We start from the raw sequence: 11920 nt of genomic DNA on the forward strand, positions 1-11920 counted from the left end.
AAATAAGCCAAAAACATATTTTTGGATTTTTATGTGCTTTTATGTGAATTTAACATGCATATAATTTATTGTGTGTGAGTGTGGCAGCGAATAGGTGGCATTAGAGGGAGGTTTTGGAGCTTGGGAGGACGTAGGATAGTGTGGATGGGTCCTAGGAGGTCTTAGGTGGCCTTCTGGAGGCTTTTCCCACACTCGGCCTTCAAAAGAAAGCCTACAGGAAAAAACTATAGGAGGAAAACACGGAAACTACAGGAGGCCTACAGGAGGAGGCCGAGAGTAAGTTTCATTGTTTTGAGGGTGTGAGAGTGGGTGGAAAAGGTGGTTGAAGGTTGGAATGAGGTGTTAGGGTTCCTAAGGTCTACCATGAATCACCAGGAGAGAGAAAGATGATTGGATTTGCTCAAAGAGAGAGGAAGAAATTCTATGAAAAGTAAAGGAAACTAGGGCAGAATTGAGGTGAGGTTTGGGAGACCTATAGGACATGGATCAGATGGATGGTGTGATTTTTGGCAAGCTGGCCTACTGCTAGAAGAGATCTGCTGAATATAAACTGACAGTCAACCAATAAAATCAAGCAACCAATGAAATAAGTGCATCCTACGAAAAACTGAGTTTTGCATTAAAATGGCCTAAACTATGATGTATAGAAGGAAATGCTAGGAAATGTTGTAAGAAAGGAAAGCATGCAAAAGGACTATTGAAAATCAGGAAGTGAACATGATAAAGAAGATCTAAAGCAAAGCAAATTTGGACTATCAACCTACTAGAGAGCTACAACCACTAGAAGTCCTAGGAATGAGGAAAATCTGTGCTTTTGGGGCAGCAAGAGAGTCTTTGCCTCAAATCATGGTCTCAGAGGGAGGAAGAGAGGCCAAGGCACTGTTTCTAGCCTTTTGAATCTTCTATGATCACTACTTAACCTGCTACAGAAAGCATAAATGGAAGCAAGCTATTAAATCATCAAAAACGACCTATTCTTAACCATAAGAGAAATACATCTAACAACAAACTAATCTACAAACTGAAGTAAAGCATACAAATACAAGTAAAGGAGCTTGGCTGCTTGGATTGGGACCTTACCCAAGATCTTCAGCCCTCTGAGGTAACTCAGTGCTAGCTCAAAAAGGATTCCATCTTCATTATCAAAAAATAGCAAGATTACATAAAACTATCACAAAATAGTAAGCTCGAAATTTGAGTGAGTTTACACCAGCAAAAAGTCGACCCTAGTTAGGCCCTAGGCCTCTCTACTTATACATCTGAAGCTACCAATAGCTTCCTTAAAATCAGGGAGGCTTGGCTCCAAAAACTCGAGATAACTATCAATCATCTTCCACTTGCTCAGTTGCCTTCTAGTGCATGATTCGACTGCTTCTACTCTGAGCTGAATGAATGGGAATTCGAAGTGAGGAGCAATAAATGAGGGGGATTCCCTCCTATAAGTCCTCTCCTCTATCTACTTCGAGTTATTGATGTAGTTTGACCACTAGATCCTTCACTTTGTCGTCAAAATCCATCAATAATCTGCATTAAATACATGTTAGACCACATGGCATAATAACTAACTCAACTCACCCTATAAGCATAAATATAATCAGAAAATCATACAATAAGCTAAGAGAATGGTTGATCTGACTAGGTTAGGAGGTAAAATGAGCCCATATAATTACCCATTTATGAGGCTCATCATCACCCCCCTACTGAAGGTGTTACTCATCCTCTTAGCAACCTAGTCAATCTCTTCGTTTTTTATGGCCCTCGTGGCCTCCCTAGCATCCCAAGATTCTGATGTGGTCTGCTCATGTTCTCCATAAAATCCTGCCTTTATGTCTATGTCCTTCCATTGCTCCTTCTCTTCTTCTTCTCTTCTACCTTCCAGCATGCCTAATAGGAGTGGAGGACTCAGTTTGAGACCAATCCAATTGACCTTCAACCTTTGCATGGAGCGCTTGTACATTGGCACTCTTTTCAATGCCTCCTTCAGCCTCATAGGGGAATGGTATTCCCTGATCTACAAGATGTGGGGTAGGGTGTTCCATCTTCTCATGCATGCATGCACACAGTCCTCTCCAAGTATCCTAAACATATCTTCAAAGTGTGCAATGGCTTGTTCCTGATTGGCTAGGTATTTAGGGGCAATCTGAGGGTCATTGGCAAGTAGGTTGCGTGTGCTGATGAGTGCCATAGGATCTGATGGCTCAGCTCTTATCATCAATGGTTCATTATGATCTTTTATAAACAATCTTTCATTTTTTCTGCCCTCAATTCTTCATGGTTAATCCATGATGCCATGGCCATTAATTGCAGATCCCCTAGCTTGGCATTGGGGTCCCACACAATTAGGTCTATGAGGGCATGTTGTGTAGATAGAGCTCTGCCATATTTTCTTTGTCCTCAAAGCTACTTTATTCACAAAAATCCATGAACTTCTTGTAGTCTTAGAAAGGCATTGTTCCTCTTTGTGCCAAAATTTTTATTTGGAATTGAATCCATTGGTCCTTTAGATAGAGGCCATAAGATTTGGCTGGTGTTCTACATTGTAATGCTTCCATCGATAAGCTAGCCGTGTATGCCAAATGAGTCTCTTTGTCCTGCAGCTACCTCCTTAGTAATTCATTCTCATTCTCAAGGTGGCTTCTTGTACTGGCTTCTCTGTTTCTGAGAGCACTCAATTCCCTGCCCATTTCCCTGAGTTTGTTTTCCGTGTGGCCAATATCCTCAACTCCTTTGGACATGGCTATCTGCATCCACCTATGCGTTCTCACTCTTTCTTTTTCCAATTCGAAAATAGTGGAATTGCAAATTTCTGTGGGATTATCTTGCCTCCCTCAAGTAGTCTGTAATAGGAGTCAAGATTAGGCTGGGGGTCAGGTTCTTGTAGCTCTTGTGCTTCTTCTTTCACCTGTGGTTCTCCTCCTATATTTTCCCATAAGTTTTTGTGTCTCCTGTGGTTTTGACAATGTCTCCTGTAGGACTGTTTGAGCCTCCTATAGGTCTGGTTTGGGGTCTTGTAGTATTGCCTTTCGCTTCCATGTAGAAGATCTTGGAGTCCCCCTTTCATAGTTTATGGGTGTCTTGGAAGGAGATTCTTTCACCTTGGCAGATGGTGAATCTTCAATGTTAATGGGGGTCTTTGATGAGGGTTGAGGCTTTCCTTTTTTAATTCTTGTACTCTTCCTTGTCTTAAAATACATGGAGCTTTTTCTTTTCCTCTTCTGCTTCTACTTGACTGGTGTGCTGAGGGCAGTGAGGGCAGTTGCTGCTTCTCTTTCCCAAGTTTCAGGGGACTCTTCTCTTTGCTCTGCCCTCTCTGCCTCCTTCTCTCCTTCTTCTGTCCCTTTTTCCATCTCCTGCTTTGTCCCTTCAACTCTCTCCTCATCTCTTTCTTTCCTTTCCTCCTCCCTCTCTTGCTTTGCTATGCCACCACTACCTTCATCTTCTTCTCATTGATGTTCTCCCTCCTCACTAACAACAGGACTGACATCATAGGTTAATGCCTTGATGTCATCCTCATCTGTCATATTTCTGAAAACTTCCCATGCTATAGGGATTGTAAGGGTATGGAGGGCTTCTTCTACTAAGATCTTGATTAGGCCATGGTTAGCTAGCTGCTGTAAATTTCCTGCTTGTACCTTGGTGCTGGAGTCAATGAGGGACTGAAGGAGAAAGTAAGGGACACTGAGCTTCTGATGTGCTGGGGTATTCATGCCATATCTCAAATCTTGGAGGATTCTAAAATAATATCCAGAAACAATGTTGTGCCTCCCCTCACAAGAAATGTATTTGATCAGTTGGTAGCTAACCTTATCCCAGGGATATGGTATACTAGCCCTCCTAATTCCATTTTTGTCTTCAACGGGGGTTTCATTATCTTGGAAAATTTTCCTCTTGGCAACTTGGCCAATTGGTTTCTCATCTTTACTCCAAGGCAGCCCAAGAGGAAGGGTAGTGACCCTACTGATGAATTCAGGGGTTATTTCAATGGAGAGGCCTCTAATGGTTACAGTAGCATGAGTTCTTGTGTGAGGGACCAAAGAGAGAGCAAATTCATGGGCAATTTCATCATCAAACCCTCTAAACTTCTCAAAGAAATTCATCCAGTTTGCCCTTGTAAATATTTCCACCACTTGAGGATGTGCATGGAGTCTAGTGGAGTTAGTGGGCTCTTTTCTCATAAACCCCCCTGTCATACTACCTGTACTTCTTTGAAAAAACAAATATGGAGGTGGAGACAAATAATTTTGAGTGAAATAGAAAAACAGAGGGGACTGTATTTTTTTTATTTTTTTTTTACCCTCTTAAAGACTCATTTCATCTTCAATTTGAGACCAATTCTTTCATATTTTGATATTCAATAGAGGGCATTCATGAAACCTACCTCTTCAGACTGAAATTAATGCCAAAAATCATGTCTCCTCCCTTCAAAATCACTCACTGCCCCTCCTGTAGAAGCTCGATGTCCCTCCTGTAGATTTCCTATAGGTGCTCCTATAGAAAATACCAAGAGCAAAAATATGGTTGAAATCGATAGAGGATGGTGGATACGAGGCTGTGGGGGCATAAGAAGACTATTGTGTGGCTGAGTTATGAGGAGAAACTGAAGAAAAGGTGGTGAGGATGTGTGGGGAGGAGTGCTCATTACTTTTTATGGTTGTTTTCGGTGATGAGTGTTGAGATGGCAAGGTGTACGTTGCCCAGATTAGGACTGTTGGTCCCCACCTACTTGGTCATCATGACCTCCCCTCGTAATCATCCCCTCATTATGGCATCGGAGTTAACTCTTCCTCCCACTACCTGCCCTTCACATATTTTTCTTGAGTTGATTGTGCGCACGTGTGGGTGACATCTCGGTTAAGTGGAGTCAACTAAATGAAGGTGGCCAAGTTAACTAGCCACCTTTCGATTTAACCCATATCTTTTCCTTCATATGATTTCTAATTACACAAATGCAGATAGAGGAATGACTTAGCTACTTACCTGTGATCTGAGTGTATTTGCTGCCATCAACTGTGAGGTGTTGTGGCTTCCTCTACTGCATGCCTTCATTTTCCCTCATGCATGTTGTCTCTACTTATTGATGTGTTGTTGTGTGTTTTTGCAAGTTCTTATTTTGCTGGAGCTGATTTGCATGTTCCTTTTCAACCTATAGATGTGCACTCTCTTGTTATTGGTGCTGGACTTCTATGGGATCAGCTGCTACAAGAATTCCTACAGGAGCTCCTGTAGCTGCTTCTCTCCTTGAAACTTCAACTTTTTCCCTGTGGTTGGAGCTCGAGAATGATGCCATAGGTGGAGATGAATGATGGAGGGATAGTAGGTAAGCTTAAGGTAAGGTTAATGGTGCCTTTTCCTCCTTTTATTTTTGTTTTTTTTTCAAAAACTGAAAAAATGTTTTTCTATGTTTTTTTCCTAGACGGGGAAAAAATAATAATGATGCTTGGAGTGTGATGCAGGCTTGGAAATGATGGAAAGGAGGTTTGAATATGGTAATAGGTATTATAGGTTCCTCATGAAGCTTTTCTTGTCCCTCAAACTTCCTCCTATAAACAATTTTGGCTCTCTGTAATTCCTACAGGAGCCTCCTGTAGAAGACATAGAGCCTCCTGTAGAAAACACAGTTTTGGAAGAAAAAGGTACAGTGGGGTGAAAGAGATGCCAAAAATGATGGAGGAAGGTGTGGAGAAGATGAGATGGATGCTGGTATGAATGTCAAGGTCCCCTTGGCACCCTCTTTTGCTCCCTGTAGTCCTCCTGTAAACCTGCAATGCAATCAAAATTCATTTTTTCTTTCTCTCTTTTCTTTTTTTTGAAAACAACTAGGGTGCCTCATAGAGGTTTTCACCTTAATTTCCTACCCTAGGTGCCTCCAAGGGAGGTTTTCACCCAAGTATCTTATTCTTTTCCCTTTTTTTTTGTTTTTTTTTTTACATCACTAGGCCACCTCAGAAGAGGTTTTCAACCAAATGATGGGACTCAAGCGCCTCATGGAGGTTTTCACTTGAGTCCTTATTTTTTCTCTTCTTTTTTTTTCAGTGAGTTGGTGAAGTGGAAGCTAAGACATGATCTACTACCACCACTGTTTTATTCAAATCTTCAATAAACTCTCACTTGGAGAGGGGTTTCTTGTAGACTTTCAACCGTTTTCCATTGACAAGCATGGGGATGGCTTCCTCATCAATGGTTCTGATCAGAACTGAACCATTTTCATTACATTTCTCCACAGTGTATGGTCCCAACCATCTTGTCCTCAGCTTGCCTTTGAAATCCTTGTATCTTGAATCATAGAGTAGTGCCCAATATCCCTCTTGGAATTGCATCTCCCTGATATTTTTGTCATGCCATATCTTTCTCTGAAGCAAAACTACCTCTGTATGGAGAAGGGCTTGCAATCTATACTCATCCAATCCATTGAGCTAAATTAATCTCTCCTTTTATGCATGGCTTAGGTCTAGGTCCAGTTGATCTGCCATCCTTAGGGTATTGAATTCAAACTCTATTGACAACAAAGCCTTCTTCCCATAGACTAGTTCATAGGATGTGAACCCGGTGGTGGTCTTCCATGTTGTGTTGTAGGCCCAAGTGGCTCAACTAATCTGTCTACCCATTCTTTTCTACTGCTTCTCACTACCTTGGTTAGGATCCCTTCCAATGCTCTATTTATTGACCTCCACTTGCCCATTGGCTTGTGGATGGAAGGGGTGGAAGTCCTGTGCTTGATCTTATGATGTGTGAGCAGGTATTCAATCAGGTTGGAATTGAACTGACTGCCTTGGTTTGTGACCAGCTCTCTTAGATACCCAAACTTGTAGAACATGTTTTCCCTCAAAAACTCAACTACTTTTTCTTTTGTTGCTACTTTGATTGCTTTTGTCTCTGCCCACTTTTCCAGGTAGTCAGTGCACATAATGATTTACTACTTCTATTTTGAAGGAGGGTTGATAGGCCCCACAAAGTCCATGCCCCACTTCTCAAATGGCTCAAAGGTCACTTAATGTTTCATGGGAATTTCACCCTTTGGAGTGGATTTCCCCATCCTATGACACTGATCACACTGGCTCGTGTATCTCCTCACATCCTGATGAAGAGTGGCCCAGTAGTAGCCTGCTTGTAATATTTTGAAGGCGGTTCTTTTTGCTGCAAAATGACCTCTACAAGGCCCATCATGATAGGTCATGAGGATGTCAAAGACTTCCTCCTCCCTGACACATCTTCTCAAGATCTAATCTGGGCCAAGTTTGAAGAAATTGCCTCCAATCCAGGTGAAAGGGGCGCTTTTCCTTACTATCTTGCTCTTCTCTTTTAAGGATAGGTATGGTGGGAACTGTGCTGAAACCAAGTAGTTTTCTATATCAGCAAACCATGGAGAGAGTATTGATATAGAAAATAGGTTTTCATCTAACATTTGGTCATCCACCATTCCTTCTTCACCTGCAGGAAAATTTAATCTAGACAAAAAGTCAGCAACAACATTCTCTTTACCAATCTTATCAATAATGGTCAGATCAAACTACTGCAGTAAACGAAACCATCTAATAATGCAAGAATTTGCATCTGGTTTTCTCATTAAATATCTAATTGCAGCATGATCAGTGTGCACAAAGGTTTGATAGCCTGTGATATAATTTCTGAATTCGTTTAAGGAATGTACGACAACTAGGAGTTCCTTCTCGGTCACTGTATAGTTTAACTTTGCCTTTGACAAGTTTTTTCTTATAAAGTATATGGCATAAGGTAACTTTTCATCAATTTGTCCTAAAGATGCTCCTATTTATTTGTTTGAGGCATCTGTGTGAATGTGAAAGGGTAGGGCTAGTTTGGGCCTCTGAGATTTGGGGCAGTCACTAGCTTTGTCTTCAAGGTATCTAGGGCTTCTTAACAGTTTTCCGACCATATGAACTCAACATCTTTGCCTAGGAGGCAAAACAAAGGAGAGGCTAGCTTGCTGAAGTCTTTAATGAATCTCTTGTAATATCCAGCTAAGCCTAGGAAACTTCTGACATCTCTCACCTTTTGAGGAGGTGGGACCCTTTGGATGATGGCAATTTTGTTGGGGTCCACCTGCAGTCCTTCTTGAGATATTACATGACTTAGCACAGTCCCTTCAGACATCAAAAATTCACTTTTTTCTGGACTGAGGGACAGGCTCATCTCAATACACTTATCTAGAACTTTTCCTAGGTTAGATAAAGCTTCCTAAAAGCCAAAGCCATAAGGAGTAGAATCATCCATGTGTATTTCTACTGCATCATCAACCAGTTCAGAAAATATACTCAATACTTCTCTTTGGAAAGTGGCTGGAGCATTGCACAAACCAAAAGGAAGGACCCGGTATGCAAAGGTGCCCCAAGGACAAGTGAAAGTGGTCTTATCTTGGTCTTTTGGGCTGATTTGAATCTGATTGTACCCACTAAACCCATCTAGGAAGGAGAAAAACATTTTCCCTGCTAGACCGTCTAACACTTGATCTATGAAAGGTAAAGGAAAATGGTCCTTTTTAGTGGCTTTGTTCAATTCCTGATAGTCGACACAGATTCTCCACTTACCATTTTTCTTTGGCACTAGCACCAAAGGAGAGACCCATTCATTATCAGAGATGGGATAGATGAATCCTGCATCAAGCAATTTCTGTAGTTCTTCCTTAACAATATCTTTAAGTGTTGGGTTCATCCTCCTTTGAGGCTGCTTAACTGGCTTGCAATCTTCCTTGATATATATATGATGAGTACATACTGAAGGGTGCACTCCCTTCATCTCCTTATAACTCTAGGCGAAAGCATCTAGATGTTTTCTCAATATGCTACATAGCTCCTCCTCCTAGGAAGTAGATAGGGAGGGATTGATTTTCAATTTTTTTTCTGGGTCGAACTCTATATTTTTAACACGGAGAGAAGTGGGATCGGCCACGCAGAGATCAGTTGAGGGGTTCGTTTTGGTTTCTCTTACTATGTCTTCTAATGGTGATACACTAGGAGGTGGATTTTGAATCAAATTTTCAATCATATCATCCTCATCTAGTGGTTTCTCCCCGTGGCGATTTCTAATGTACAAAGTGGTGCAGAATAAACTTCATCCTCATCCTCCTCCTCCAACCAGAGAGGTATATCATGTTCTAGCAAGGGTTGGGCAAGAGGATATAGGGTTAACTACTTGGACATGTGCTCGTTCTTTATGGTCATGTTCCTAGCTTGGTAGTTGATGTAGGCATCGACTATAGCCAACCAGGGTCTTCCCAGGATGAGAGGATACCCCGTGAGCTTTGCCTTTGGTTGGAGAACTAAGAAATTAGCAGGGTACTCCCAAGAATCAATGGAGACCATCACATCTTCCACAATCCCCTCAGGGGTCATTGTAGAGCGGTCTGCTAGCTGCAACACTGTCGTGGTCTTCCTCAAGGAACCTTGGAGGTTAAGTTTGAGCATTGTTTCCTTTGTCATCACATTAATGGCAGCTCCTAGATAAATCAAGGTATGTGGGACCATTGTGCCATTGATGTGGACATCAACTACTGGGCTTCCAAGGTCTAGATATTTTGGACAGATTATCTGCCCCAACATCAGGTTAGACAGTTGTCCTATGACATTGATGGTTGGGGCATCTCTCTTGTGCCTTCCTGGATGCCTAAAGCACTTCTCTTTGATCAACCTATTGTAGATAGGCACATCTTTTATGGCTTGGAGAAGTGGTATCTTCACACATAAATGTTTCAATTCTCCCAGGAGTTCAGTCTCTTCTGAGGTAGGCTAGATTGTCATGGATAGTCTCTCAGGAAAGGGTGGATTTGCTTTAGGTTCACTTTCCTCTTTATCTTCCTCAACCTCCCTGGGTGGAGGCTAGCTATCTGAGAGAACTTTCTTGGATTGCAAGTTAATTTCTTGAATCTCCACAGCATAAGTTGGGTATGATGGTTTCCCACTATACACTTGTTGAGCCTATCTATTGTTTGGGTTCGGATTTCACTAGGTAGGAGTTTGGGGTTGCCTTGGTGGAGCAGAAGGTAACGGTTGTGGTTGGGTAGGTGGTGGAGGAAGAAGAGTAGGAGGAGAGTTGTATTGGGGCCTCCACCCCTGATGAGATGCATTCCACTGAGGTTGTCGCTGAGCATAGGATTGAAATGAATGGGTGGCTGGTTGGGCATGATATTGAGATGTGAAGGACCAAGGAGGATGCGTGGACCAAGAAGGATGAGCAAGGGGGCCCCAAGAATGTATGGAGGTGACTTGATTGGGGTTGTAGTATGCCTGAGATGTCCCTTGCATCCCCTACTGGTATGGTCTAGGTCCATGCTACCTCCTTTGGTTTATGTAATAGATCTGATAAGTGACTCCTTCGGCCCCTTAGTATATAGCCTTAAGTCTGGGCAAGGAAGGGCACTTATCTGTAGAATGATCTTCTTCACAGGCTGAACAAACCTCTATAGAGTTCAATGGGCATTCATTCCTAGGATGCCTCCTAGTGCATCTAGGGCAAAAAATGGCCAAAGCCCTCTCTACTTCCTCTTGTTTTCTTTTGATATGTAAGGTATCCATTTGCATGGAAAGATCCTGCAGCATCTCACTCTTGAAGTCTTCCAGCGTGTTTCCATTTTCACCTTTAATGGATGAATTGGAAGAAGAGGTACTGGCTATGGGTTGACTCCCCCTACCTTTCTTTCTAGCTACTCTAGAATGGTTTCTAAAAACAGTCTTTATGTCCTCATAGGATAGTTGGTAGATGTCTCCCCTGGCTAGTAGATGGAGGGTGTCTAAAAGGTCTTCCCGAATTCCCCTGAGCAGGACCAACTTCAGAGACTCAAGGTCGAGTGTACACCTAACCCTTTTGTAACTGAGTTGGAACCTCTCTTCATCGTCTTCCAGGGACTCATCACTTCTTATGGTCATTCGGAAGATTTCTTCTTTAGTATCTTTTAACCTACAATAATCTTGATACTCATTGTTAAAGCCCTGCTACCTCTGAGCCCAAGTTGTGATACTATTGCCAGGTAATCCCATGAACCAGCGTAGTGCTTCATCCTTGAGAGTAGAAGGGAATAGTTTCAACTTTTGCTCGTCTTCTGCATAGTCATAAGTTCAACAGATGACAGAAAACTCGAACAAGAAGGTGTCAGGATCTTCTGTAGTTAGAACATGGAAGTGAGGTAGGGCTAAAGGACTTATATTCTTCATTTTGGTGTCACCATTGGTCTCCCGAATGGGGAAGGTACCCTCTATTCTCTCTCCATTTCCCCTAGCATTTCTGTTTTTTTTCATTAGCTCCAGAGGAATGTTTTCTTCTTCTTCTTCCCCTATAGGTTCTTCAAATATGTATGGATGTTCACCTAAGGGTTCTTCTTGATTGCATCCACCGAAGAAGAGAGAAGGATGGCTGTGTGAAGCAGTGGAGGTGTTGGGCAACAATTTTCCTAAGTTATCTCTACTCCTACGAGGCATGAAAGGAAATATTTTTGGTTGGTTTTTTCTTTATTTTTCCCCACTGAAAGTACCTGCAGGAACTGAAATTGTGATTGAACAAAACAAATTGCAACTAGCTGAAATGAACTTGCTGAATGGAAATTTGCAAAATTGAAAAGGAAAGAAACGAAATGTAGAACTGAAAGAAAAGAAATGACTAGTCGACTTTTTCCGAAATAAACTATTAGCAGAATGTTGCAATAGGAAATAGAAGAAAGCAGTAATCACACAATACTCTGACACTTCCCCGGTGACGGCGCGAAAAAGTGGTGAGCGCAAGTATTGTAGTGAGAATGTTGAAACTCCTAGGCTTCCAACTTTACTTTTATCAACCCAGTAGTTCGTAATAAACTTGGAAGCATCGGTGCTATATGCACAAGTACTAGTTCTCACTGCAGGTTGTCACTTGGTCAACCGGTGCGAGATCACTAGGAGATCAAGCCAACTTCTATAGATTTCAGAAGAAGCTCTAT

This window comes from Pinus tabuliformis, chromosome 8 (assembly GCF_031772625.1).
Source record: "Pinus tabuliformis cultivar Carrire ecotype Pingquan chromosome 8, CPIR1, whole genome shotgun sequence".
Taxonomy (NCBI): Eukaryota; Viridiplantae; Streptophyta; class Pinopsida; order Pinales; family Pinaceae; genus Pinus; species Pinus tabuliformis.